The sequence below is a fragment of the Euprymna scolopes genome, chromosome 18 (assembly GCF_053919585.1).
Source record: "Euprymna scolopes isolate OS-2025 chromosome 18, ASM5391958v1, whole genome shotgun sequence".
Classification (NCBI taxonomy): Eukaryota; Metazoa; Mollusca; class Cephalopoda; order Sepiida; family Sepiolidae; genus Euprymna; species Euprymna scolopes.
The window spans coordinates 127,667,002-127,687,244 of record NC_136499.1 but is presented as its reverse complement, the minus strand read 5'-3'; the positions used below and the strand labels follow the sequence as shown (position 1 = coordinate 127,687,244).

At 35.4% G+C, this 20,243-nt stretch overlaps 74 non-coding genes across 74 annotated transcripts; all 74 read right to left on the bottom strand.

Annotated features, from left to right (window-relative positions):
- Positions 1 to 112: 112 nt before the first annotated feature.
- On the bottom strand, positions 113 to 231 carry LOC145298486 (5S ribosomal RNA). Its single transcript, XR_013870770.1, has one exon. It is a non-coding gene; the product is annotated as a 5S ribosomal RNA (ribosomal RNA).
- A 152-nt stretch (positions 232 to 383) lies between these two features.
- LOC145298779 (5S ribosomal RNA) lies at positions 384 to 502 on the bottom strand. Its single transcript, XR_013871049.1, has one exon. It is a non-coding gene; the product is annotated as a 5S ribosomal RNA (ribosomal RNA).
- A 151-nt stretch (positions 503 to 653) lies between these two features.
- Positions 654 to 772, bottom strand: LOC145299748 (5S ribosomal RNA). Its single transcript, XR_013871995.1, has one exon. It is a non-coding gene; the product is annotated as a 5S ribosomal RNA (ribosomal RNA).
- A 410-nt stretch (positions 773 to 1,182) lies between these two features.
- LOC145299373 (5S ribosomal RNA) lies at positions 1,183 to 1,301 on the bottom strand. Its single transcript, XR_013871631.1, has one exon. It is a non-coding gene; the product is annotated as a 5S ribosomal RNA (ribosomal RNA).
- Positions 1,302 to 1,451: 150 nt separating this feature from the next.
- LOC145300437 (5S ribosomal RNA) lies at positions 1,452 to 1,570 on the bottom strand. Its single transcript, XR_013872659.1, has one exon. It is a non-coding gene; the product is annotated as a 5S ribosomal RNA (ribosomal RNA).
- Positions 1,571 to 1,721: 151 nt separating this feature from the next.
- Positions 1,722 to 1,840, bottom strand: LOC145301255 (5S ribosomal RNA). The gene has a single exon (XR_013873455.1). It is a non-coding gene; the product is annotated as a 5S ribosomal RNA (ribosomal RNA).
- A 152-nt stretch (positions 1,841 to 1,992) lies between these two features.
- On the bottom strand, positions 1,993 to 2,111 carry LOC145299913 (5S ribosomal RNA). Its single transcript, XR_013872154.1, has one exon. It is a non-coding gene; the product is annotated as a 5S ribosomal RNA (ribosomal RNA).
- A 151-nt stretch (positions 2,112 to 2,262) lies between these two features.
- LOC145300543 (5S ribosomal RNA) lies at positions 2,263 to 2,381 on the bottom strand. The gene has a single exon (XR_013872759.1). It is a non-coding gene; the product is annotated as a 5S ribosomal RNA (ribosomal RNA).
- A 151-nt stretch (positions 2,382 to 2,532) lies between these two features.
- On the bottom strand, positions 2,533 to 2,651 carry LOC145298485 (5S ribosomal RNA). The gene has a single exon (XR_013870769.1). It is a non-coding gene; the product is annotated as a 5S ribosomal RNA (ribosomal RNA).
- A 149-nt stretch (positions 2,652 to 2,800) lies between these two features.
- LOC145300228 (5S ribosomal RNA) lies at positions 2,801 to 2,919 on the bottom strand. The gene has a single exon (XR_013872461.1). It is a non-coding gene; the product is annotated as a 5S ribosomal RNA (ribosomal RNA).
- Positions 2,920 to 3,069: 150 nt separating this feature from the next.
- LOC145299372 (5S ribosomal RNA) lies at positions 3,070 to 3,188 on the bottom strand. Its single transcript, XR_013871630.1, has one exon. It is a non-coding gene; the product is annotated as a 5S ribosomal RNA (ribosomal RNA).
- Positions 3,189 to 3,338: 150 nt separating this feature from the next.
- On the bottom strand, positions 3,339 to 3,457 carry LOC145300934 (5S ribosomal RNA). The gene has a single exon (XR_013873141.1). It is a non-coding gene; the product is annotated as a 5S ribosomal RNA (ribosomal RNA).
- A 151-nt stretch (positions 3,458 to 3,608) lies between these two features.
- On the bottom strand, positions 3,609 to 3,727 carry LOC145301056 (5S ribosomal RNA). Its single transcript, XR_013873257.1, has one exon. It is a non-coding gene; the product is annotated as a 5S ribosomal RNA (ribosomal RNA).
- A 152-nt stretch (positions 3,728 to 3,879) lies between these two features.
- Positions 3,880 to 3,998, bottom strand: LOC145299912 (5S ribosomal RNA). The gene has a single exon (XR_013872153.1). It is a non-coding gene; the product is annotated as a 5S ribosomal RNA (ribosomal RNA).
- Positions 3,999 to 4,149: 151 nt separating this feature from the next.
- On the bottom strand, positions 4,150 to 4,268 carry LOC145300542 (5S ribosomal RNA). The gene has a single exon (XR_013872758.1). It is a non-coding gene; the product is annotated as a 5S ribosomal RNA (ribosomal RNA).
- A 151-nt stretch (positions 4,269 to 4,419) lies between these two features.
- Positions 4,420 to 4,538, bottom strand: LOC145298484 (5S ribosomal RNA). Its single transcript, XR_013870768.1, has one exon. It is a non-coding gene; the product is annotated as a 5S ribosomal RNA (ribosomal RNA).
- A 149-nt stretch (positions 4,539 to 4,687) lies between these two features.
- On the bottom strand, positions 4,688 to 4,806 carry LOC145298483 (5S ribosomal RNA). The gene has a single exon (XR_013870767.1). It is a non-coding gene; the product is annotated as a 5S ribosomal RNA (ribosomal RNA).
- Positions 4,807 to 4,957: 151 nt separating this feature from the next.
- LOC145299747 (5S ribosomal RNA) lies at positions 4,958 to 5,076 on the bottom strand. Its single transcript, XR_013871994.1, has one exon. It is a non-coding gene; the product is annotated as a 5S ribosomal RNA (ribosomal RNA).
- A 152-nt stretch (positions 5,077 to 5,228) lies between these two features.
- On the bottom strand, positions 5,229 to 5,347 carry LOC145298482 (5S ribosomal RNA). The gene has a single exon (XR_013870766.1). It is a non-coding gene; the product is annotated as a 5S ribosomal RNA (ribosomal RNA).
- Positions 5,348 to 5,498: 151 nt separating this feature from the next.
- LOC145299746 (5S ribosomal RNA) lies at positions 5,499 to 5,617 on the bottom strand. Its single transcript, XR_013871993.1, has one exon. It is a non-coding gene; the product is annotated as a 5S ribosomal RNA (ribosomal RNA).
- Positions 5,618 to 5,769: 152 nt separating this feature from the next.
- LOC145298480 (5S ribosomal RNA) lies at positions 5,770 to 5,888 on the bottom strand. Its single transcript, XR_013870764.1, has one exon. It is a non-coding gene; the product is annotated as a 5S ribosomal RNA (ribosomal RNA).
- Positions 5,889 to 6,039: 151 nt separating this feature from the next.
- Positions 6,040 to 6,158, bottom strand: LOC145298479 (5S ribosomal RNA). Its single transcript, XR_013870763.1, has one exon. It is a non-coding gene; the product is annotated as a 5S ribosomal RNA (ribosomal RNA).
- A 144-nt stretch (positions 6,159 to 6,302) lies between these two features.
- LOC145298767 (5S ribosomal RNA) lies at positions 6,303 to 6,421 on the bottom strand. Its single transcript, XR_013871038.1, has one exon. It is a non-coding gene; the product is annotated as a 5S ribosomal RNA (ribosomal RNA).
- A 152-nt stretch (positions 6,422 to 6,573) lies between these two features.
- On the bottom strand, positions 6,574 to 6,692 carry LOC145298478 (5S ribosomal RNA). The gene has a single exon (XR_013870762.1). It is a non-coding gene; the product is annotated as a 5S ribosomal RNA (ribosomal RNA).
- A 151-nt stretch (positions 6,693 to 6,843) lies between these two features.
- On the bottom strand, positions 6,844 to 6,962 carry LOC145298477 (5S ribosomal RNA). Its single transcript, XR_013870761.1, has one exon. It is a non-coding gene; the product is annotated as a 5S ribosomal RNA (ribosomal RNA).
- Positions 6,963 to 7,113: 151 nt separating this feature from the next.
- On the bottom strand, positions 7,114 to 7,232 carry LOC145299744 (5S ribosomal RNA). The gene has a single exon (XR_013871992.1). It is a non-coding gene; the product is annotated as a 5S ribosomal RNA (ribosomal RNA).
- A 152-nt stretch (positions 7,233 to 7,384) lies between these two features.
- LOC145298476 (5S ribosomal RNA) lies at positions 7,385 to 7,503 on the bottom strand. The gene has a single exon (XR_013870760.1). It is a non-coding gene; the product is annotated as a 5S ribosomal RNA (ribosomal RNA).
- A 151-nt stretch (positions 7,504 to 7,654) lies between these two features.
- On the bottom strand, positions 7,655 to 7,773 carry LOC145298474 (5S ribosomal RNA). The gene has a single exon (XR_013870758.1). It is a non-coding gene; the product is annotated as a 5S ribosomal RNA (ribosomal RNA).
- Positions 7,774 to 7,925: 152 nt separating this feature from the next.
- LOC145298473 (5S ribosomal RNA) lies at positions 7,926 to 8,044 on the bottom strand. Its single transcript, XR_013870757.1, has one exon. It is a non-coding gene; the product is annotated as a 5S ribosomal RNA (ribosomal RNA).
- Positions 8,045 to 8,195: 151 nt separating this feature from the next.
- On the bottom strand, positions 8,196 to 8,314 carry LOC145298472 (5S ribosomal RNA). The gene has a single exon (XR_013870756.1). It is a non-coding gene; the product is annotated as a 5S ribosomal RNA (ribosomal RNA).
- A 151-nt stretch (positions 8,315 to 8,465) lies between these two features.
- Positions 8,466 to 8,584, bottom strand: LOC145299742 (5S ribosomal RNA). Its single transcript, XR_013871990.1, has one exon. It is a non-coding gene; the product is annotated as a 5S ribosomal RNA (ribosomal RNA).
- Positions 8,585 to 8,736: 152 nt separating this feature from the next.
- On the bottom strand, positions 8,737 to 8,855 carry LOC145298471 (5S ribosomal RNA). The gene has a single exon (XR_013870755.1). It is a non-coding gene; the product is annotated as a 5S ribosomal RNA (ribosomal RNA).
- Positions 8,856 to 9,006: 151 nt separating this feature from the next.
- On the bottom strand, positions 9,007 to 9,125 carry LOC145298470 (5S ribosomal RNA). Its single transcript, XR_013870754.1, has one exon. It is a non-coding gene; the product is annotated as a 5S ribosomal RNA (ribosomal RNA).
- Positions 9,126 to 9,269: 144 nt separating this feature from the next.
- Positions 9,270 to 9,388, bottom strand: LOC145298469 (5S ribosomal RNA). The gene has a single exon (XR_013870753.1). It is a non-coding gene; the product is annotated as a 5S ribosomal RNA (ribosomal RNA).
- A 152-nt stretch (positions 9,389 to 9,540) lies between these two features.
- LOC145298468 (5S ribosomal RNA) lies at positions 9,541 to 9,659 on the bottom strand. The gene has a single exon (XR_013870752.1). It is a non-coding gene; the product is annotated as a 5S ribosomal RNA (ribosomal RNA).
- Positions 9,660 to 9,810: 151 nt separating this feature from the next.
- Positions 9,811 to 9,929, bottom strand: LOC145298467 (5S ribosomal RNA). Its single transcript, XR_013870751.1, has one exon. It is a non-coding gene; the product is annotated as a 5S ribosomal RNA (ribosomal RNA).
- Positions 9,930 to 10,080: 151 nt separating this feature from the next.
- On the bottom strand, positions 10,081 to 10,199 carry LOC145298466 (5S ribosomal RNA). Its single transcript, XR_013870750.1, has one exon. It is a non-coding gene; the product is annotated as a 5S ribosomal RNA (ribosomal RNA).
- Positions 10,200 to 10,348: 149 nt separating this feature from the next.
- On the bottom strand, positions 10,349 to 10,467 carry LOC145299400 (5S ribosomal RNA). The gene has a single exon (XR_013871657.1). It is a non-coding gene; the product is annotated as a 5S ribosomal RNA (ribosomal RNA).
- Positions 10,468 to 10,619: 152 nt separating this feature from the next.
- LOC145300094 (5S ribosomal RNA) lies at positions 10,620 to 10,738 on the bottom strand. Its single transcript, XR_013872329.1, has one exon. It is a non-coding gene; the product is annotated as a 5S ribosomal RNA (ribosomal RNA).
- A 151-nt stretch (positions 10,739 to 10,889) lies between these two features.
- LOC145299606 (5S ribosomal RNA) lies at positions 10,890 to 11,008 on the bottom strand. Its single transcript, XR_013871857.1, has one exon. It is a non-coding gene; the product is annotated as a 5S ribosomal RNA (ribosomal RNA).
- A 151-nt stretch (positions 11,009 to 11,159) lies between these two features.
- On the bottom strand, positions 11,160 to 11,278 carry LOC145298465 (5S ribosomal RNA). The gene has a single exon (XR_013870749.1). It is a non-coding gene; the product is annotated as a 5S ribosomal RNA (ribosomal RNA).
- A 152-nt stretch (positions 11,279 to 11,430) lies between these two features.
- LOC145298463 (5S ribosomal RNA) lies at positions 11,431 to 11,549 on the bottom strand. The gene has a single exon (XR_013870747.1). It is a non-coding gene; the product is annotated as a 5S ribosomal RNA (ribosomal RNA).
- Positions 11,550 to 11,701: 152 nt separating this feature from the next.
- Positions 11,702 to 11,820, bottom strand: LOC145298462 (5S ribosomal RNA). Its single transcript, XR_013870746.1, has one exon. It is a non-coding gene; the product is annotated as a 5S ribosomal RNA (ribosomal RNA).
- A 152-nt stretch (positions 11,821 to 11,972) lies between these two features.
- LOC145298461 (5S ribosomal RNA) lies at positions 11,973 to 12,091 on the bottom strand. Its single transcript, XR_013870745.1, has one exon. It is a non-coding gene; the product is annotated as a 5S ribosomal RNA (ribosomal RNA).
- Positions 12,092 to 12,243: 152 nt separating this feature from the next.
- Positions 12,244 to 12,362, bottom strand: LOC145298460 (5S ribosomal RNA). Its single transcript, XR_013870744.1, has one exon. It is a non-coding gene; the product is annotated as a 5S ribosomal RNA (ribosomal RNA).
- Positions 12,363 to 12,514: 152 nt separating this feature from the next.
- Positions 12,515 to 12,633, bottom strand: LOC145298459 (5S ribosomal RNA). Its single transcript, XR_013870743.1, has one exon. It is a non-coding gene; the product is annotated as a 5S ribosomal RNA (ribosomal RNA).
- A 152-nt stretch (positions 12,634 to 12,785) lies between these two features.
- Positions 12,786 to 12,904, bottom strand: LOC145300594 (5S ribosomal RNA). The gene has a single exon (XR_013872808.1). It is a non-coding gene; the product is annotated as a 5S ribosomal RNA (ribosomal RNA).
- Positions 12,905 to 13,055: 151 nt separating this feature from the next.
- Positions 13,056 to 13,174, bottom strand: LOC145298458 (5S ribosomal RNA). The gene has a single exon (XR_013870742.1). It is a non-coding gene; the product is annotated as a 5S ribosomal RNA (ribosomal RNA).
- A 149-nt stretch (positions 13,175 to 13,323) lies between these two features.
- On the bottom strand, positions 13,324 to 13,442 carry LOC145298457 (5S ribosomal RNA). The gene has a single exon (XR_013870741.1). It is a non-coding gene; the product is annotated as a 5S ribosomal RNA (ribosomal RNA).
- A 152-nt stretch (positions 13,443 to 13,594) lies between these two features.
- LOC145300093 (5S ribosomal RNA) lies at positions 13,595 to 13,713 on the bottom strand. Its single transcript, XR_013872328.1, has one exon. It is a non-coding gene; the product is annotated as a 5S ribosomal RNA (ribosomal RNA).
- Positions 13,714 to 13,864: 151 nt separating this feature from the next.
- Positions 13,865 to 13,983, bottom strand: LOC145298456 (5S ribosomal RNA). The gene has a single exon (XR_013870740.1). It is a non-coding gene; the product is annotated as a 5S ribosomal RNA (ribosomal RNA).
- A 150-nt stretch (positions 13,984 to 14,133) lies between these two features.
- On the bottom strand, positions 14,134 to 14,252 carry LOC145298455 (5S ribosomal RNA). The gene has a single exon (XR_013870739.1). It is a non-coding gene; the product is annotated as a 5S ribosomal RNA (ribosomal RNA).
- A 151-nt stretch (positions 14,253 to 14,403) lies between these two features.
- Positions 14,404 to 14,522, bottom strand: LOC145298454 (5S ribosomal RNA). Its single transcript, XR_013870738.1, has one exon. It is a non-coding gene; the product is annotated as a 5S ribosomal RNA (ribosomal RNA).
- A 152-nt stretch (positions 14,523 to 14,674) lies between these two features.
- Positions 14,675 to 14,793, bottom strand: LOC145298452 (5S ribosomal RNA). The gene has a single exon (XR_013870736.1). It is a non-coding gene; the product is annotated as a 5S ribosomal RNA (ribosomal RNA).
- Positions 14,794 to 14,944: 151 nt separating this feature from the next.
- Positions 14,945 to 15,063, bottom strand: LOC145299741 (5S ribosomal RNA). Its single transcript, XR_013871989.1, has one exon. It is a non-coding gene; the product is annotated as a 5S ribosomal RNA (ribosomal RNA).
- Positions 15,064 to 15,215: 152 nt separating this feature from the next.
- On the bottom strand, positions 15,216 to 15,334 carry LOC145298451 (5S ribosomal RNA). Its single transcript, XR_013870735.1, has one exon. It is a non-coding gene; the product is annotated as a 5S ribosomal RNA (ribosomal RNA).
- A 151-nt stretch (positions 15,335 to 15,485) lies between these two features.
- On the bottom strand, positions 15,486 to 15,604 carry LOC145298450 (5S ribosomal RNA). The gene has a single exon (XR_013870734.1). It is a non-coding gene; the product is annotated as a 5S ribosomal RNA (ribosomal RNA).
- Positions 15,605 to 15,756: 152 nt separating this feature from the next.
- LOC145298449 (5S ribosomal RNA) lies at positions 15,757 to 15,875 on the bottom strand. Its single transcript, XR_013870733.1, has one exon. It is a non-coding gene; the product is annotated as a 5S ribosomal RNA (ribosomal RNA).
- A 152-nt stretch (positions 15,876 to 16,027) lies between these two features.
- On the bottom strand, positions 16,028 to 16,146 carry LOC145300837 (5S ribosomal RNA). The gene has a single exon (XR_013873047.1). It is a non-coding gene; the product is annotated as a 5S ribosomal RNA (ribosomal RNA).
- A 152-nt stretch (positions 16,147 to 16,298) lies between these two features.
- LOC145300592 (5S ribosomal RNA) lies at positions 16,299 to 16,417 on the bottom strand. The gene has a single exon (XR_013872806.1). It is a non-coding gene; the product is annotated as a 5S ribosomal RNA (ribosomal RNA).
- Positions 16,418 to 16,568: 151 nt separating this feature from the next.
- Positions 16,569 to 16,687, bottom strand: LOC145298447 (5S ribosomal RNA). The gene has a single exon (XR_013870732.1). It is a non-coding gene; the product is annotated as a 5S ribosomal RNA (ribosomal RNA).
- Positions 16,688 to 16,836: 149 nt separating this feature from the next.
- On the bottom strand, positions 16,837 to 16,955 carry LOC145298446 (5S ribosomal RNA). Its single transcript, XR_013870731.1, has one exon. It is a non-coding gene; the product is annotated as a 5S ribosomal RNA (ribosomal RNA).
- A 153-nt stretch (positions 16,956 to 17,108) lies between these two features.
- LOC145298445 (5S ribosomal RNA) lies at positions 17,109 to 17,227 on the bottom strand. The gene has a single exon (XR_013870730.1). It is a non-coding gene; the product is annotated as a 5S ribosomal RNA (ribosomal RNA).
- A 151-nt stretch (positions 17,228 to 17,378) lies between these two features.
- LOC145299740 (5S ribosomal RNA) lies at positions 17,379 to 17,497 on the bottom strand. The gene has a single exon (XR_013871988.1). It is a non-coding gene; the product is annotated as a 5S ribosomal RNA (ribosomal RNA).
- A 152-nt stretch (positions 17,498 to 17,649) lies between these two features.
- On the bottom strand, positions 17,650 to 17,768 carry LOC145298444 (5S ribosomal RNA). The gene has a single exon (XR_013870729.1). It is a non-coding gene; the product is annotated as a 5S ribosomal RNA (ribosomal RNA).
- A 151-nt stretch (positions 17,769 to 17,919) lies between these two features.
- Positions 17,920 to 18,038, bottom strand: LOC145298443 (5S ribosomal RNA). Its single transcript, XR_013870728.1, has one exon. It is a non-coding gene; the product is annotated as a 5S ribosomal RNA (ribosomal RNA).
- Positions 18,039 to 18,190: 152 nt separating this feature from the next.
- LOC145298442 (5S ribosomal RNA) lies at positions 18,191 to 18,309 on the bottom strand. Its single transcript, XR_013870727.1, has one exon. It is a non-coding gene; the product is annotated as a 5S ribosomal RNA (ribosomal RNA).
- A 151-nt stretch (positions 18,310 to 18,460) lies between these two features.
- LOC145298440 (5S ribosomal RNA) lies at positions 18,461 to 18,579 on the bottom strand. Its single transcript, XR_013870725.1, has one exon. It is a non-coding gene; the product is annotated as a 5S ribosomal RNA (ribosomal RNA).
- Positions 18,580 to 18,731: 152 nt separating this feature from the next.
- On the bottom strand, positions 18,732 to 18,850 carry LOC145300092 (5S ribosomal RNA). Its single transcript, XR_013872327.1, has one exon. It is a non-coding gene; the product is annotated as a 5S ribosomal RNA (ribosomal RNA).
- A 151-nt stretch (positions 18,851 to 19,001) lies between these two features.
- Positions 19,002 to 19,120, bottom strand: LOC145298439 (5S ribosomal RNA). The gene has a single exon (XR_013870724.1). It is a non-coding gene; the product is annotated as a 5S ribosomal RNA (ribosomal RNA).
- Positions 19,121 to 19,271: 151 nt separating this feature from the next.
- LOC145300166 (5S ribosomal RNA) lies at positions 19,272 to 19,390 on the bottom strand. Its single transcript, XR_013872402.1, has one exon. It is a non-coding gene; the product is annotated as a 5S ribosomal RNA (ribosomal RNA).
- Positions 19,391 to 19,541: 151 nt separating this feature from the next.
- Positions 19,542 to 19,660, bottom strand: LOC145299739 (5S ribosomal RNA). Its single transcript, XR_013871987.1, has one exon. It is a non-coding gene; the product is annotated as a 5S ribosomal RNA (ribosomal RNA).
- Positions 19,661 to 19,812: 152 nt separating this feature from the next.
- Positions 19,813 to 19,931, bottom strand: LOC145299499 (5S ribosomal RNA). Its single transcript, XR_013871754.1, has one exon. It is a non-coding gene; the product is annotated as a 5S ribosomal RNA (ribosomal RNA).
- Positions 19,932 to 20,083: 152 nt separating this feature from the next.
- Positions 20,084 to 20,202, bottom strand: LOC145298438 (5S ribosomal RNA). Its single transcript, XR_013870723.1, has one exon. It is a non-coding gene; the product is annotated as a 5S ribosomal RNA (ribosomal RNA).
- Positions 20,203 to 20,243: the final 41 nt, after the last annotated feature.

Here is a 20,243-nt window from a genome sequence, read left to right as displayed (position 1 = left end):
ATTTATTTACCAAATCTGATAATTTAATGATACTTTATTTTTTTTTTTTACCTAATATTTTACATTAAATTCGAACGCATTTTTATGAGTTTTTCCAAAAATTCAGGGGAAATGCTTACAGCACCTGGTATTCCCAAGCGGTCACCCATCTAAGTACTGACCAGGCTCTACGTTGCTTAACTTCGGGGATCGGACGAGAACCGGTGTTTTCAACGTGATATGGCCGTAAGCGAAGACGTGCCATAATTTTAACTATTACAATTTCAATATTTATTTACCAAATCTGATAATGTAATGATATTTTGTTTTTTGTTTTTTTTATCTAATATTTTACATTAAAATCGAACGCATTTTTATGAGTTTTTCCAAAAAGTCAGGGGAAATGCTTACAGCACCTGGTATTCCCAAGTGGTCACCCATCTAAGTACTGACCAGGCTCTACGTTGCTTAACTTCGGGGATCGGACGAGAACCGGTGTTTTCAACGTGATATGGCCGTAAGCGAAGACGTGCCATAATTTTAACTATTACAATTTCAATATTTATTTACCAAATCTTATAATGTAATGATATTTTGTTTTTTGTTTTTTTATCTAATATTTTACATTAAAATCGAACGCATTTTTATGAGTTTTTCCAAAAATTCAGGGGAAATGCTTACAGCACCTGGTATTCCCAAGCGGTCACCCATCTAAGTACTGACCAGGCTCTACGTTGCTTAACTTCGGGGATCGGACGAGAACCGGTGTTTTCAACGTGATATGGCCGTAAGACAAGACGTGCCATAATTTTAACTATTACAATTTCAATATTTATTTACCAAATCTGATAATGTAATGATATTTTGTTTTTTGTTTTTTTATCTAATATTTTACATTAAAATCGAACGCATTTTTATGAGTTTTTCCAAAAATTCAGGGGAAATGCTTACAGCACCAAGCGGTCACCCATCTAAGTACTGACCAGGCTCTACGTTGTTTAACTTCGGGGATCGGACGAGAACCGGTGTTTTCAACGTGATATGGCCGTAAGACAAGACGTGCCATAATTTTAACTATTACAATTTCAATATTTATTTACCAAATCTTATAATGTAATGATATTTTGTTTTTTGTTTTTTATCTAATATTTTACATTAAAATCGAACGCATTTTTATGAGTTTTTCCAAAAATTCAGGGGAAATGCTTACAGCACCTGGTATTCCCAAGGGGTCACCCATCTAAGTACTGACCAGGCTCTACGTTGCTTAACTTCGGGGATCGGACGAGAACCGGTGTTTTCAACGTGATATGGCCGTAAGCGAAGACATCCATAATTTTAACTATTACAATTTCAATATTTATTTACCAAATCTGATAATGTAATGATATTTTGTTTTTTGTTTTTTTATCTAATATTTTACATTAAAATCGAACGCATTTTTATGAGTTTTTCCAAAAATTCAGGGGAAATGCTTACAGCACCTGGTATTCCCAAGCGGTCACCCATCTAAGTACTGACCAGGCTCTACGTTGCTTAACTTCGGGGATCGGACGAGAACCGGTGTTTTCAACGTGATATTGCCGTAATCGAAGACGTGCCATAATTTTAACTATTACAATTTCAATATTTATTTACCAAATCTGATAATGTAATGATATTTTGTTTTTTGTTTTTTTATCTAATATTTTACATTAAAATCGAACGCATTTTTATGAGTTTTTCCAAAAAGTGAGGGGAAATTCTTTCAGAACCTGGTATTCCCAAGCGGTCACCCATCTAAGTACTGACCAGGCTCTACGTTGCTTAACTTCGGGGATCGGACGAGAACCGGTGTTTTCAACGTGATATGGCCGTAAGCGAAGACGTGCCATAATTTTAACTATTACAATTTCAATATTTATTTACCAAATCTTATAATGTAATGATATTTTGTTTTTGGTTTTTTTTACCTAATATTTTACATCAAAATCGAACGCATTTTTATGAGTTTTTCAAAAAATTCAGGGGAAATGCTTACAGCACCTGGTATTCCCAAGCAGTCACCCATCTAAGTACTGACCAGGCTCTACGTTGCTTAACTTCGGGGATCGGACGAGAACCGGTGTTTTCAACGTGATATGGCCGTAAGCGAAGACGTGCCATAATTTTAACTATTACAATTTCAATATTTATTTACCAAATCTGATAATGTAATGATATTTTGTTTTTTGTTTTTTTATCTAATATTTTACATTAAAATCGAACGCATTTTTATGAGTTTTTCCAAAAAGTCAGGGGAAATGCTTACAGCACCTGGTATTCCCAAGCGGTCACCCATCTAAGTACTGACCAGGCTCTACGTTGCTTAACTTCGGGGATCGGACGAGAACCGGTGTTTTCAACGTGATAGTGCCGTAAGCGAAGACGTGCCATAATTTTAACTATTACAATTTCAATATTTATTTACACAATCTGATAATGTAATGATATTTTGTTTTTTGTTTTTTTATCTAATATTTTACATTAAAATCGAACGCATTTTTATGAGTTTTTCCAAAAAGTCAGGGGAAATGCTTACAGCACCTGGTATTCCCAAGCGGTCACCCATCTAAGTACTGACCAGGCTCTACGTTGCTTAACTTCGGGGATCGGACGAGAACCGGTGTTTTCAACGTGATATGGCCGTAAGCGAAGACGTGCCATAATTTTAACTATTACAATTTTAATATTTATTTACCAAATCTGATAATTTAATGATACTTTATTTTTTTTTTTTACCTAATATTTTACATTAAAATCGAACGCATTTTTATGAGTTTTTCCAAAAATTCAGGGGAAATGCTTACAGCACCTGGTATTCCCAAGCGGTCACCCATCTAAGTACTGACCAGGCTCTACGTTGTTTAACTTCGGGGATCGGACGAGAACCGGTGTTTTCAACGTGATATGGCCGTAAGACAAGACGTGCCATAATTTTAACTATTACAATTTCAATATTTATTTACCAAATCTTATAATGTAATGATATTTTGTTTTTTGTTTTTTATCTAATATTTTACATTAAAATCGAACGCATTTTTATGAGTTTTTCCAAAAATTCAGGGGAAATGCTTACAGCACCTGGTATTCCCAAGGGGTCACCCATCTAAGTACTGACCAGGCTCTACGTTGCTTAACTTCGGGGATCGGACGAGAACCGGTGTTTTCAACGTGATATGGCCGTAAGCGAAGACATCCATAATTTTAACTATTACAATTTCAATATTTATTTACCAAATCTGATAATGTAATGATATTTTGTTTTTTGTTTTTTTATCTAATATTTTACATTAAAATCGAACGCATTTTTATGAGTTTTTCCAAAAATTCAGGGGAAATGCTTACAGCACCTAGTATTCCCAAGCGGTCACCCATCTAAGTACTGACCAGGCTCTACGTTGCTTAACTTCGGGGATCGGACGAGAACCGGTGTTTTCAACGTGATATTGCCGTAATCGAAGACGTGCCATAATTTTAACTATTACAATTTCAATATTTATTTACCAAATCTGATAATGTAATGATATTTTGTTTTTTGTTTTTTTATCTAATATTTTACATTAAAATCGAACGCATTTTTATGAGTTTTTCCAAAAAGTGAGGGCAAATGCTTTCAGAACCTGGTATTCCCAAGCGGTCACCCATCTAAGTACTGACCAGGCTCTACGTTGCTTAACTTCGGGGATCGGACGAGAACCGGTGTTTTCAACGTGATATGGCCGTAAGCGAAGACGTGCCATAATTTTAACTATTACAATTTCAATATTTATTTACCAAATCTTATAATGTAATGATATTTTGTTTTTGGTTTTTTTTACCTAATATTTTACATCAAAATCGAACGCATTTTTATGAGTTTTTCAAAAAATTCAGGGGAAATGCTTACAGCACCTGGTATTCCCAAGCAGTCACCCATCTAAGTACTGACCAGGCTCTACGTTGCTTAACTTCGGGGATCGGACGAGAACCGGTGTTTTCAACGTGATATGGCCGTAAGCGAAGACGTGCCATAATTTTAACTATTACAATTTCAATATTTATTTACCAAATCTGATAATGTAATGATATTTTGTTTTTTGTTTTTTTATCTAATATTTTACATTAAAATCGAACGCATTTTTATGAGTTTTTCCAAAAAGTCAGGGGAAATGCTTACAGCACCTGGTATTCCCAAGCGGTCACCCATCTAAGTACTGACCAGGCTCTACGTTGCTTAACTTCGGGGATCGGACGAGAACCGGTGTTTTCAACGTGATAGTGCCGTAAGCGAAGACGTGCCATAATTTTAACTATTACAATTTCAATATTTATTTACACAATCTGATAATGTAATGATATTTTGTTTTTTGTTTTTTTATCTAATATTTTACATTAAAATCGAACGCATTTTTATGAGTTTTTCCAAAAAGTCAGGGGAAATGCTTACAGCACCTGGTATTCCCAAGCGGTCACCCATCTAAGTACTGACCAGGCTCTACGTTGCTTAACTTCGGGGATCGGACGAGAACCGGTGTTTTCAACGTGATATGGCCGTAAGCGAAGACGTGCCATAATTTTAACTATTACAATTTTAATATTTATTTACCAAATCTGATAATTTAATGATACTTTATTTTTTTTTTTTACCTAATATTTTACATTAAAATCGAACGCATTTTTATGAGTTTTTCCAAAAATTCAGGGGAAATGCTTACAGCACCTGGTATTCCCAAGCGGTCACCCATCTAAGTACTGACCAGGCTCTACGTTGCTTAACTTCGGGGATCGGACGAGAACCGGTGTTTTCAACGTGATATGGCCGTAAGCGAAGACGTGCCATAATTTTAACTATTACAATTTCAATATTTATTTACCAAATCTTATAATGTAATGATATTTTGTTTTTTGTTTTTTTATCTAATATTTTACATTAAAATCGAACGCATTTTTATGAGTTTTTCCAAAAATTCAGGGGAAATGCTTACAGCACCTGGTATTCCCAAGCGGTCACCCATCTAAGTACTGACCAGGCTCTACGTTGCTTAACTTCGGGGATCGGACGAGAACCGGTGTTTTCAACGTGATATGGCCGTAAGACAAGACGTGCCATAATTTTAACTATTACATTTTTAATATTTATTTACCAAATCTGATAATGTAATGATATTTTGTTTTTTGTTTTTTTTATCTAATATTTTACATTAAAATCGAACGCATTTTTATGAGTTTTTCCAAAAATTCAGGGGAAATGCTTACAGCACCTGGTATTCCCAAGCGGTCACCCATCTAAGTACTGACCAGGCTCTACGTTGCTTAACTTCGGGGATCGGACGAGAACCGGTGTTTTCAACGTGATATGGCCGTAAGCGAAGACGTGCCATAATTTTAACTATTACAATTTCAATATTTATTTACCAAATCTTATAATGTAATGATATTTTGTTTTTTGTTTTTTTATCTAATATTTTACATTAAAATCGAACGCATTTTTATGAGTTTTTCCAAAAATTCAGGGGAAATGCTTACAGCACCTGGTATTCCCAAGCGGTCACCCATCTAAGTACTGACCAGGCTCTACGTTGCTTAACTTCGGGGATCGGACGAGAACCGGTGTTTTCAACGTGATATGGCCGTAAGACAAGACGTGCCATAATTTTAACTATTACATTTTTAATATTTATTTACCAAATCTGATAATGTAATGATATTTTGTTTTTTGTTTTTTTTATCTGATATTTTACATTAAAATCGAACGCATTTTTATGAGTTTTTCCAAAAATTCAGGGGAAATGCTTACAGCACCTGGTATTCCCAAGCGGTCACCCATCTAAGTACTGACCAGGCTCTACGTTGCTTAACTTCGGGGATCGGACGAGAACCGGTGTTTTCAACGTGATATGGCCGTAAGCGAAGACGTGCCATAATTTTAACTATCACAATTTCAATATTTATTTACCAAATCTTATAATGTAATGATATTTTGTTTTTTGTTTTTTTATCTAATATTTTACATTAAAATCGAACGCATTTTTATGAGTTTTTCCAAAAATTCAGGGGAAATGCTTACAGCACCTGGTATTCCCAAGCGGTCACCCATCTAAGTACTGACCAGGCTCTACGTTGCTTAACTTCGGGGATCGGACGAGAACCGGTGTTTTCAACGTGATATGGCCGTAAGCGAAGACGTGCCATAATTTTAACTATTACAATTTCAATATTTATTTACCAAATCTGATAATGTAATGATATTTTGTTTTTTTATCTAATATTTTACATTAAAATCGAACGCATTTTTATGAGTTTTTCCAAAAAGTCAGGGGAAATGCTTACAGCACCTGGTATTCCCAAGTGGTCACCCATCTAAGTACTGACCAGGCTCTACGTTGCTTAACTTCGGGGATCGGACGAGAACCGGTGTTTTCAACGTGATATGGCCGTAAGCGAAGACGTGCCATAATTTTAACTATTACAATTTCAATATTTATTTACCAAATCTGATAATGTAATGATATTTTGTTTTTTGTTTTTTTTACCAAATATTTTACATTAAAATCGAACGTATTTTTATGAGTTTCTCCAAAAATTCATGGAAAATGCTTACAGCACCTGGTATTCCCAAGCGGTCACCCATCTAAGTACTGACCAGGCTCTACGTTGCTTAACTTCGGGGATCGGACGAGAACCGGTGTTTTCAACGTGATATGGCCGTAAGCGAAGACGTGCCATAATTTTAACTATTACAATTTCAATATTTATTTACCAAATCTGATAATGTAATGATATTTTGTTTTTTGTTTTTTTATCTAATATTTTACATTAAAATCGAACGCATTTTTATGAGTTTTTCCAAAAAGTCAGGGGAAATGCTTACAGCACCTGGTATTCCCAAGCGGTCACCCATCTAAGTACTGACCAGGCTCTACGTTGCTTAACTTCGGGGATCGGACGAGAACCGGTGTTTTCAACGTGATATGGCCGTAAGCGAAGACGTGCCATAATTTTAACTATTACAATTTCAATATTTATTTACCAAATCTAATAATGTAATGATATTTTGTTTTTTGTTTTTTTATCTAATATTTTACATTAAAATCGAACGCATTTTTATGAGTTTTTTCAAAAATTCAGGGGAAATGCTTACAGCACCTGGTATTCCCAAGCGGTCACCCATCTAAGTACTGACCAGGCTCTACGTTGCTTAACTTCGGGGATCGGACGAGAACCGGTGTTTTCAACGTGATATGGCCGTAAGACAAGACGTGCCATAATTTTAACTATTACATTTTTAATATTTATTTACCAAATCTGATAATGTAATGATATTTTGTTTTTTGTTTTTTTTATCTAATATTTTACATTAAAATCGAACGCATTTTTATGAGTTTTTCCAAAAATTCAAGGGAAATGCTTACAGCACCTGGTATTCCCAAGCGGTCACCCATCTAAGTACTGACCAGGCTCTACGTTGCTTAACTTCGGGGATCGGACGAGAACCGGTGTTTTCAACGTGATATGGCCGTAAGCGAAGACGTGCCATAATTTTAACTATTACAATTTCAATATTTATTTACCAAATCTTATAATGTAATGATATTTTGTTTTTTGTTTTTTTATCTAATATTTTACATTAAAATCGAACGCATTTTTATGAGTTTTTCCAAAAATTCAGGGGAAATGCTTACAGCACCTGGTATTCCCAAGCGGTCACCCATCTAAGTACTGACCAGGCTCTACGTTGCTTAACTTCGGGGATCGGACGAGAACCGGTGTTTTCAACGTGATATGGCCGTAAGCGAAGACGTGCCATAATTTTAACTATTACAATTTCAATATTTATTTACCAAATCTGATAATGTAATGATATTTTGTTTTTTGTTTTTTTTACCAAATATTTTACATTAAAATCGAACGTATTTTTATGAGTTTCTCCAAAAATTCATGGAAAATGCTTACAGCACCTGGTATTCCCAAGCGGTCACCCATCTAAGTACTGACCAGGCTCTACGTTGCTTAACTTCGGGGATCGGACGAGAACCGGTGTTTTCAACGTGATATGGCCGTAAGCGAAGACGTGCCATAATTTTAACTATTACAATTTCAATATTTATTTACCAAATCTGATAATGTAATGATATTTTGTTTTTTGTTTTTTTATCTAATATTTTACATTAAAATCGAACGCATTTTTATGAGTTTTTCCAAAAAGTCAGGGGAAATGCTTACAGCACCTGGTATTCCCAAGCGGTCACCCATCTAAGTACTGACCAGGCTCTACGTTGCTTAACTTCGGGGATCGGACGAGAACCGGTGTTTTCAACGTGATATGGCCGTAAGCGAAGACGTGCCATAATTTTAACTATTACAATTTCAATATTTATTTACCAAATCTGATAATGTAATGATATTTTGTTTTTTGTTTTTTTATCTAATATTTTACATTAAAATCGAACGCATTTTTATGAGTTTTTCCAAAAATTCAGGGGAAATGCTTACAGCACCTGGTATTCCCAAGCGGTCACCCATCTAAGTACTGACCAGGCTCTACGTTGCTTAACTTCGGGGATCGGACGAGAACCGGTGTTTTCAACGTGATATGGCCGTAAGACAAGACGTGCCATAATTTTAACTATTACATTTTTAATATTTATTTACCAAATCTGATAATGTAATGATATTTTGTTTTTTGTTTTTTTTATCTAATATTTTACATTAAAATCGAACGCATTTTTATGAGTTTTTCCAAAAATTCAGGGGAAATGCTTACAGCACCTGGTATTCCCAAGCGGTCACCCATCTAAGTACTGACCAGGCTCTACGTTGCTTAACTTCGGGGATCGGACGAGAACCGGTGTTTTCAACGTGATATGGCCGTAAGCGAAGACGTGCCATAATTTTAACTATTACAATTTCAATATTTATTTACCAAATCTTATAATGTAATGATATTTTGTTTTTTGTTTTTTTATCTAATATTTTACATTAAAATCGAACGCATTTTTATGAGTTTTTCCAAAAATTCAGGGGAAATGCTTACAGCACCTGGTATTCCCAAGCGGTCACCCATCTAAGTACTGACCAGGCTCTACGTTGCTTAACTTCGGGGATCGGACGAGAACCGGTGTTTTCAACGTGATATGGCCGTAAGCGAAGACGTGCCATAATTTTAACTATTACAATTTCAATATTTATTTACCAAATCTGATAATGTAATGATATTTTGTTTTTTTATCTAATATTTTACATTAAAATCGAACGCATTTTTATGAGTTTTTCCAAAAAGTCAGGGGAAATGCTTACAGCACCTGGTATTCCCAAGCGGTCACCCATCTAAGTACTGACCAGGCTCTACGTTGCTTAACTTCGGGGATCGGACGAGAACCGGTGTTTTCAACGTGATATGGCCGTAAGCGAAGACGTGCCATAATTTTAACTATTACAATTTCAATATTTATTTACCAAATCTGATAATGTAATGATATTTTGTTTTTTGTTTTTTTTACCAAATATTTTACATTAAAATCGAACGTATTTTTATGAGTTTCTCCAAAAATTCATGGAAAATGCTTACAGCACCTGGTATTCCCAAGCGGTCACCCATCTAAGTACTGACCAGGCTCTACGTTGCTTAACTTCGGGGATCGGACGAGAACCGGTGTTTTCAACGTGATATGGCCGTAAGCGAAGACGTGCCATAATTTTAACTATTACAATTTCAATATTTATTTACCAAATCTGATAATGTAATGATATTTTGTTTTTTGTTTTTTTATCTAATATTTTACATTAAAATCGAACGCATTTTTATGAGTTTTTCCAAAAAGTCAGGGGAAATGCTTACAGCACCTGGTATTCCCAAGCGGTCACCCATCTAAGTACTGACCAGGCTCTACGTTGCTTAACTTCGGGGATCGGACGAGAACCGGTGTTTTCAACGTGATATGGCCGTAAGCGAAGACGTGCCATAATTTTAACTATTACAATTTCAATATTTATTTACCAAATCTGATAATGTAATGATATTTTGTTTTTTGTTTTTTTATCTAATATTTTACATTAAAATCGAACGCATTTTTATGAGTTTTTCCAAAAATTCAGGGGAAATGCTTACAGCACCTGGTATTCCCAAGCGGTCACCCATCTAAGTACTGACCAGGCTCTACGTTGCTTAACTTCGGGGATCGGACGAGAACCGGTGTTTTCAACGTGATATGGCCGTAAGCGAAGACGTGCCATAATTTTAACTATTACAATTTTAATATTTATTTACCAAATCTGATAATTTAATGGTACTTTATTTGTTTTTTTTACCTAATATTTTACATTAAAATCGAACGTATTTTTATGAGTTTTTCCAAAAATTCAGGGGAAATGCTTACAGCACCTGGTATTCCCAAGCGGTCACCCATCTAAGTACTGACCAGGCTCTACGTTGCTTAACTTCGGGGATCAGACGAGAACCGGTGTTTTCAACGTGATATGGCCGTAAGCGAAGACGTGCCATAATTTTAACTATTACAATTTCAATATTTATTTACCAAATCTGATAATGTAATGCTATTTTGTTTTTTGTTTTTTTTACCTAATTTTTTACATTAAAATCGAACGCATTTTTATGAGTTTTTCCAAAAATCTAGGGGAAATTCTTACAGCACCTGGTATTCCCAAGCGGTCACCCATCTAAGTACTGACCAGGCTCTACGTTGCTTAACTTCGGGGATCGGACGAGAACCGGTGTTTTCAACGTGATATGGCCGTAAGCGAAGACGTGCCATAATTTTAACTATTACAATTTCAATATTTATTTACCAAATCTTATAATGTAATGATATTTTGTTTTTTGTTTTTTTATCTAATATTTTACATTAAAATCGAACGCATTTTTATGAGTTTTTCCAAAAAGTCAGGGGAAATGCTTACAGCACCTGGTATTCCCAAGCGGTCACCCATCTAAGTACTGACCAGGCTCTACGTTGCTTAACTTCGGGGATCGGACGAGAACCGGTGTTTTCAACGTGATATTGCCGTAAGCGAAGACGTGCCATAATTTTAACTATAACAATTTCAATATTTATTTACAAAATCTGATAATGTAATGATATTTTGTTTTTTGTTTTTTTATCTAATATTTTACATTAAAATCGAACGCATTTTTATGAGTTTTTCCAAAAAGTCAGGGGAAATGCTTACAGCACCTGGTATTCCCAAGCGGTCACCCATCTAAGTACTGACCAGGCTCTACGTTGCTTAACTTCGGGGATCGGACGAGAACCGGTGTTTTCAACGTGATATGGCCGTAAGCGAAGACGTGCCATAATTTTAACTATTACAATTTCAATATTTATTTACCAAATCTGATAATGTAATGATATTTTGTTTTTTTGTTTTTTTATCTAATATTTTACATTAAAATCGAACGCATTTTTATGAGTTTTTCCAAAAATTCAGGGGAAATGCTTACAGCACCTGGTATTCCCAAGCGGTCACCCATCTAAGTACTGACCAGGCTCTACGTTGCTTAACTTCGGGGATCGGACGAGAACCGGTGTTTTCAACGTGATATGGCCGTAAGCGAAGACGTGCCATAATTTTAACTATTACAATTTCAATATTTATTTTCCAAATCTGTTAATGTAATGATATTTTGTTTTTTGTTTTGTTTATCTAATATTTTACATTAAAACCGAACGCATTTTTATGAGTTTTTCCAAAAATTCAGGGGAAATGCTTACAGCACCTGGTATTCCCAAGCGGTCACCCATCTAAGTACTGACCAGGCTCTACGTTGCTTAACTTCGGGGATCGGACGAGAACCGGTGTTTTCAACGTGATATGGCCGTAAGCTAAGACGTGCCATAATTTTAACTATTACAATTTCAATATTTATTTTCCAAATCTGATAATGTAATGATATTTTGTTTTTTGTTTTGTTTATCTAATATTTTACATTAAAACCGAACGCATTTTTATGAGTTTTTCCAAAAATTCAGGGGAAATGCTTACAGCACCTGGTATTCCCAAGCGGTCACCCATCTAAGTACTGACCAGGCTCTACGTTGCTTAACTTCGGGGATCGGACGAGAACCGGTGTTTTCAACGTGATATGGCCGTAAGCGAAGACGTGCCATAATTTTAACTATTACAATTTCAATATTTATTTTCCAAATCTGATAATGTAATGATATTTTGTTTTTTGTTTTGTTTATCTAATATTTTACATTAAAACCGAACGCATTTTTATGAGTTTTTCCAAAAATTCAGGGGAAATGCTTACAGCACCTGGTATTCCCAAGCGGTCACCCATCTAAGTACTGACCAGGCTCTACGTTGCTTAACTTCGGGGATCGGACGAGAACCGGTGTTTTCAACGTGATATGGCCGTAAGCGAAGACGTGCCATAATTTTAACTATTACAATTTCAATATTTATTTTCCAAATCTGATAATGTAATGATATTTTGTTTTTTGTTTTGTTTATCTAATATTTTACATTAAAACCGAACGCATTTTTATGAGTTTTTCCAAAAATTCAGGGGAAATGCTTACAGCACCTGGTATTCCCAAGCGGTCACCCATCTAAGTACTGACCAGGCTCTACGTTGCTTAACTTCGGGGATCGGACGAGAACCGGTGTTTTCAACGTGATATGGCCGTAAGCGAAGACGTGCCATAATTTAAACTATTACAATTTCAATATTTATTTACCAAATCTGATAATGTAATGATATTTTGTTTTTTGTTTTTTTTACCTAATATTTTACATTAAAATCGAACGCATTTTTATGAGTTTTTCCAAAAATCTTGGGGAAATTCTTACAGCACCTGGTATTCCCAAGCGGTCACCCATCTAAGTACTGACCAGGCTCTACGTTGCTTAACTTCGGGGATCGGACGAGAACCGGTGTTTTCAACATGATATGGCCGTAAGCGAAGACGTGCCATAATTTTAACTATTACAATTTCAATATTTATTTACCAAATCTGATAATGTAATGATATTTTGTTTTTTGTTTTTTTATCTAATATTTTACATTAAAATCGAACGCATTTTTATGATTTTTTCCAATAAGTCAGGGGAAATGCTTACAGCACCTGGTATTCCCAAGCGGTCACCCATCTAAGTACTGACCAGGCTCTACGTTGCTTAACTTCGGGGATCGGACGAGAACCGGTGTTTTCAACGTGATATGGCCGTAAGCGAAGACGTGCCATAATTTTAACTATTACAATTTTAATATTTATTTACCAAATCTGATAATTTAATGATACTTTATTTGTTTTTTTTACCTAATATTTTACATTAAATTCGAACGCATTTTTATGAGTTTTTCCAAAAATTCAGGGGAAATGCTTACAGCACCTGGTATTCCCAAGCGGTCACCCATCTAAGTACTGACCAGGCTCTACGTTGCTTAACTTCGGGGATCGGACGAGAACCGGTGTTTTCAACGTGATATGGCCGTAAGCGAAGACGTGCCATAATTTTAACTATTACAATTTCAATATTTATTTACCAAATCTGATAATGTAATGATATTTTGTTTTTTGTTTTTTTTACCTAATATTTTACATTAAAATCGAACGCATTTTTATGAGTTTTTCCAAAAATCTAGGGGAAATTCTTACAGCACCTGGTATTCCCAAGCGGTCACCCATCTAAGTACTGACCAGGCTCTACGTTGCTTAACTTCGGGGATCGGACGAGAACCGGTGTTTTCAACGTGATATGGCCGTAAGCGAAGACGTGCCATAATTTTAACTATTACAATTTCAATATTTATTTACCAAATCTTATAATGTAATGATATTTTGTTTTTTGTTGTTTTATCTAATATTTTACATTAAAATCGAACGCATTTTTATGAGTTTTTCCAAAAAGTCAGGGGAAATGCTTACAGCACCTGGTATTCCCAAGCGGTCACCCATCTAAGTACTGACCAGGCTCTACGTTGCTTAACTTCGGGGATCGGACGAGAACCGGTGTTTTCAACGTGATATGGCCGTAAGCGAAGACGTGCCATAATTTTAACTATTACAATTTCAATATTTATTTACCAAATCTGATAATGTAATGATATTTTGTTTTTTGTTTTTTTATCTAAAATTTACATTAAAATCGAACGCATTTTTATGAGTTTTTCCAAAAAGTCAGGGGAAATGCTTACAGCACCTGGTATTCCCAAGCGGTCACCCATCTAAGTACTGACCAGGCTCTACGTTGCTTAACTTCGGGGATCGGACGAGAACCGGTGTTTTCAACGTGATATGGCCGTAAGCGAAGACGTGCCATAATTTTAACTATTACAATTTCAATATTTATTTACCAAATCTGATAATGTAATGATATTTTGTTTTTTGTTTTTTTATCTAATATTTTACATTAAAATCGAACGCATTTTTATGAGTTTTTCCAAAAATTCAGGGGAAATGCTTACAGCACCTGGTATTCCCAAGCGGTCACCCATCTAAGTACTGACCAGGCTCTACGTTGCTTAACTTCGGGGATCGGACGAGAACCGGTGTTTTCAACGTGATATGGCCGTAAGCGAAGACGTGCCATAATTTTAACTATTACAATTTCAATATTTATTTTCCAAATCTGATAATGTAATGATATGTTGTTTTTTGGTTTTTTTATCTAATATTTTACATTAAAACCGAACGCATTTTTATGAGTTTTTCCAAAAATTCAGGGGAAATGCTTACAGCACCTGGTATTCCCAAGCGGTCACCCATCTAAGTACTGACCAGGCTCTACGTTGCTTAACTTCGGGGATCGGACGAGAACCGGTGTTTTCAACGTGATATGGCCGTAAGCGAAGACGTGCCATAATTTTAACTATTACAATTTCAATATTTATTTACCAAATCTGATAATGTAATGATATTTTGTTTTTTGTTTTTTTATCTAATATTTTACATTAAAATCGAACGCATTTTTATGAGTTTTTCCAAAAAGTCAGGGGAAATGCTTACAGCACCTGGTATTCCCAAGCGGTCACCCATCTAAGTACTGACCAGGCTCTACGTTGCTTAACTTCGGGGATCGGACGAGAACCGGTGTTTTCAACGTGATATGGCCGTAAGACAAGACGTGCCATAATTTTAACTATTACAATTTCAATATTTATTTACCAAATCTGATAATGTAATGATATTTTGTTTTTTGTTTTTTTTACCTTATATTTTACATTAAAATCGAACGCATTTTTATGAGTTTCTCAAAAAATTCAGGGGAAATGCTTACAGCACCTGGTATTCCCAAGCGGTCACCCATCTAAGTACTGACCAGGCTCTACGTTGCTTAACTTCGGGGATCGGACGAGAACCGGTGTTTTCAACGTGATATGGCCGTAAGCGAAGACGTGCCATAATTTTAACTATTACAATTTCAATATTTATTTACCAAATCTTATAATGTAATGATATTTTGTTTTTTGTTTTTTTATCTAATATTTTACATTAAAATCGAACGCATTTTTATGAGTTTTTCCAAAAATTAAGGGGAAATGCTTACAGCACCTGGTATTCCCAAGCGGTCACCCATCTAAGTACTGACCAGGCTCTACGTTGCTTAACTTCGGGGATCGGACGAGAACCGGTGTTTTCAACGTGATATGGCCGTAAGCGAAGACGTGCCATAATTTTAACTATTACAATTTCAATATTTATTTACCAAATCTGATAATGTAATGATATTTTGTTTTTTGTTTTTTTTATCTAATATTTTACATTAAAATCGAACGCATTTTTATGAGTTTTTCCAAAAATTCAGGGGAAATGCTTACAGCACCTGGTATTCCCAAGCGGTCACCCATCTAAGTACTGACCAGGCTCTACGTTGCTTAACTTCGGGGATCGGACGAGAACCGGTGTTTTCAACGTGATATGGCCGTAAGCGAAGACGTGCCATAATTTTAACTATTACAATTTCAATATTTATTTACCAAATCTGATAATGTAATGATATTTTGTTTTTTGTTTTTTTTACCTAATATTTTACATTAAAATCGAACGCATTTTTATGAGTTTTTCCAAAAATCTAGTGGAAATTCTTACAGCACCTGGTATTCCCAAGCGGTCACCTATCTAAGTACTGACCAGGCTCTACGTTGCTTAACTTCGGGGATCGGACGAGAACCGGTGTTTTCAACGTGATATGGCCGTAAGCGAAGACGTGCCATAATTTTAACTATTACAATTTCAATATTTATTTACCAAATCTGATAATGTAATGATATTTTGTTTTTTGTTTTTTTTACCTAATATTTTACATTAAAATCGAACGCATTTTTATGAGTTTTTCCAAAAATCTAGGGGAAATTCTTACAGCACCTGGTATTCCCAAGCGGTCACCCATCTAAGTACTGACCAGGCTCTACGTTGCTTAACTTCGGGGATCGGACGAGAACCGGTGTTTTCAACATGATATGGCCGTAAGCGAAGACGTGCCATAATTTTAACTATTACAATTTCAATATTTATTTACCAAATCTGATAATGTAATGATATTTTGTTTTTTGTTTTTTTATCTAATATTTTACATTAAAATCGAACGCATTTTTATGATTTTTTCCAATAAGTCAGGGGAAATGCTTACAGCACCTGGTATTCCCAAGCGGTCACCCATCTAAGTACTGACCAGGCTCTACGTTGCTTAACTTCGGGGATCGGACGAGAACCGGTGTTTTCAACGTGATATGGCCGTAAGCGAAGACGTGCCATAATTTTAACTATTACAATTTTAATATTTATTTACCAAATCTGATAATTTAATGATACTTTATTTGTTTTTTTTACCTAATATTTTACATTAAATTCGAACGCATTTTTATGAGTTTTTCCAAAAATTCAGGGGAAATGCTTACAGCACCTGGTATTCCCAAGCGGTCACCCATCTAAGTACTGACCAGGCTCTACGTTGCTTAACTTCGGGGATCGGACGAGAACCGGTGTTTTCAACGTGATATGGCCGTAAGCGAAGACGTGCCATAATTTTAACTATTACAATTTCAATATTTATTTTCCAAATCTGATAATGTAATGATATGTTGTTTTTTGGTTTTTTTTATCTAATATTTTACATTAAAACCGAACGCATTTTTATGAGTTTTTCCAAAAATTCAGGGGAAATGCTTACAGCACCTGGTATTCCCAAGCGGTCACCCATCTAAGTACTGACCAGGCTCTACGTTGCTTAACTTCGGGGATCGGACGAGAACCGGTGTTTTCAACGTGATATGGCCGTAAGCGAAGACGTGCCATAATTTTAACTATTACAATTTCAATATTTATTTACCAAATCTGATAATGTAATGATATTTTGTTTTTTGTTTTTTTATCTAATATTTTACATTAAAATCGAACGCATTTTTATGAGTTTTTCCAAAAAGTCAGGGGAAATGCTTACAGCACCTGGTATTCCCAAGCGGTCACCCATCTAAGTACTGACCAGGCTCTACGTTGCTTAACTTCGGGGATCGGACGAGAACCGGTGTTTTCAACGTGATATGGCCGTAAGACAAGACGTGCCATAATTTTAACTATTACAATTTCAATATTTATTTACCAAATCTGATAATGTAATGATATTTTGTTTTTTGTTTTTTTTACCTAATATTTTACATTAAAATCGAACGCATTTTTATGAGTTTCTCAAAAAATTCAGGGGAAATGCTTACAGCACCTGGTATTCCCAAGCGGTCACCCATCTAAGTACTGACCAGGCTCTACGTTGCTTAACTTCGGGGATCGGACGAGAACCGGTGTTTTCAACGTGATATGGCCGTAAGCGAAGACGTGCCATAATTTTAACTATTACAATTTCAATATTTATTTACCAAATCTGATAATGTAATGATATTTTGTTTTTTGTTTTTTTATCTAATATTTTACATTAAAATCGAACGCATTTTTATGAGTTTTTCCAAAAATTAAGGGGAAATGCTTACAGCACCTGGTATTCCCAAGCGGTCACCCATCTAAGTACTGACCAGGCTCTACGTTGCTTAACTTCGGGGATCGGACGAGAACCGGTGTTTTCAACGTGATATGGCCGTAAGCGAAGACGTGCCATAATTTTAACTATTACAATTTCAATATTTATTTACCAAATCTGATAATGTAATGATATTTTGTTTTTTGTTTTTTTTATCTAATATTTTACATTAAAATCGAACGCATTTTTATGAGTTTTTCCAAAAATTCAGGGGAAATGCTTACAGCACCTGGTATTCCCAAGCGGTCACCCATCTAAGTACTGACCAGGCTCTACGTTGCTTAACTTCGGGGATCGGACGAGAACCGGTGTTTTCAACGTGATATGGCCGTAAGCGAAGACGTGCCATAATTTTAACTATTACAATTTCAATATTTATTTACCAAATCTGATAATGTAATGATATTTTGTTTTTTGTTTTTTTATCTAATATTTTACATTAAAATCGAACGCATTTTTATGAGTTTTTCCAAAAATTCAGGGGAAATGCTTACAGCACCTGGTATTCCCAAGCGGTCACCCATCTAAGTACTGACCAGGCTCTACGTTGCTTAACTTCGGGGATCGGACGAGAACCGGTGTTTTCAACGTGATATGGCCGTAAGCGAAGACGTGCCATAATTTTAACTATTACAATTTCAATATTTATTTACCAAATCTGATAATGTAATGATATTTTGTTTTTTGTTTTTTTTACCTAATATTTTACATTAAAATCGAACGCATTTTTATGAGTTTTTCCAAAAATCTAGGGGAAATTCTTACAGCACCTGGTATTCCCAAGCGGTCACCCATCTAAGTACTGACCAGGCTCTACGTTGCTTAACTTCGGGGATCGGACGAGAACCGGTGTTTTCAACGTGATATGGCCGTAAGCGAAGACGTGCCATAATTTTAACTATTACAATTTCAATATTTATTTACCAAATCTTATAATGTAATGATATTTTGTTTTTTGTTTTTTTATCTAATATTTTACATTAAAATCGTACGCATTTTTATGAGTTTTTCCAAAAATTCAGGGGAAATGCTTACAGCACCTGGTATTCCCAAGCGGTCACCCATCTAAGTACTGACCAGGCTCTACGTTGCTTAACTTCGGGGATCGGACGAGAACCGGTGTTTTCAACGTGATATGGCCGTAAGCGAAGACGTGCCATAATTTTAACTATTACAATTTCAATATTTATTTACCAAATCTGATAATGTAATGATATTTTGTTTTTTGTTTTTTTATCTAATATTTTACATTAAAATCGAACGCATTTTTATGAGTTTTTCCAAAAAGTCAGGGGAAATGCTTACAGCACCTGGTATTCCCAAGCGGTCACCCATCTATGTACTGACCAGGCTCTACGTTGCTTAACTTCGGGGATCGGACGAGAACCGGTGTTTTCAACGTGATATGGCCGTAAGCGAAGACGTGCCATAATTTTAACTATTACAATTTCAATATTTATTTACCAAATCTTATAATGTAATGATATTTTGTTTTTTGTTTTTTTATCTAATATTTTACATTAAAATCGAACGCATTTTTATGAGTTTTTCCAAAAATTCAGGGGAAATGCTTACAGCACCTGGTATTCCCAAGCGGTCACCCATCTAAGTACTGACCAGGCTCTACGTTGCTTAACTTCGGGGATCGGACGAGAACCGGTGTTTTCAACGTGATATGGCCGTAAGACAAGACGTGCCATAATTTTAACTATTACATTTTTAATATTTATTTACCAAATCTGATAATGTAATGATATTTTGTTTTTTGTTTTTTTTATCTAATATTTTACATTAAAATCGAACGCATTTTTATGAGTTTTTCCAAAAAGTCAGGGGAAATGCTTACAGCACCTGGTATTCCCAAGCGGTCACCCATCTAAGTACTGACCAGGCTCTACGTTGTTTAACTTCGGGGATCGGACGAGAACCGGTGTTTTCAACGTGATATGGCCGTAAGCGAAGACGTGCCATAATTTTAACTATTACAATTTCAATATTTATTTACCAAATCTGATAATGTAATGATATTTTGTTTTTTGTTTTTTTTACCTAATATTTTACATTAAAATCGAACGCATTTTTATGAGTTTTTCCAAAAATTCAGGGGAAATGCTTACAGCACCTGGTATTCCCAAGCGGTCACCCATCTAAGTACTGACCAGGCTCTACGTTGCTTAACTTCGGGGATCGGACGAGAACCGGTGTTTTCAACGTGATATGGCCGTAAGCGAAGACGTGCCATAATTTTAACTATTACAATTTCAATATTT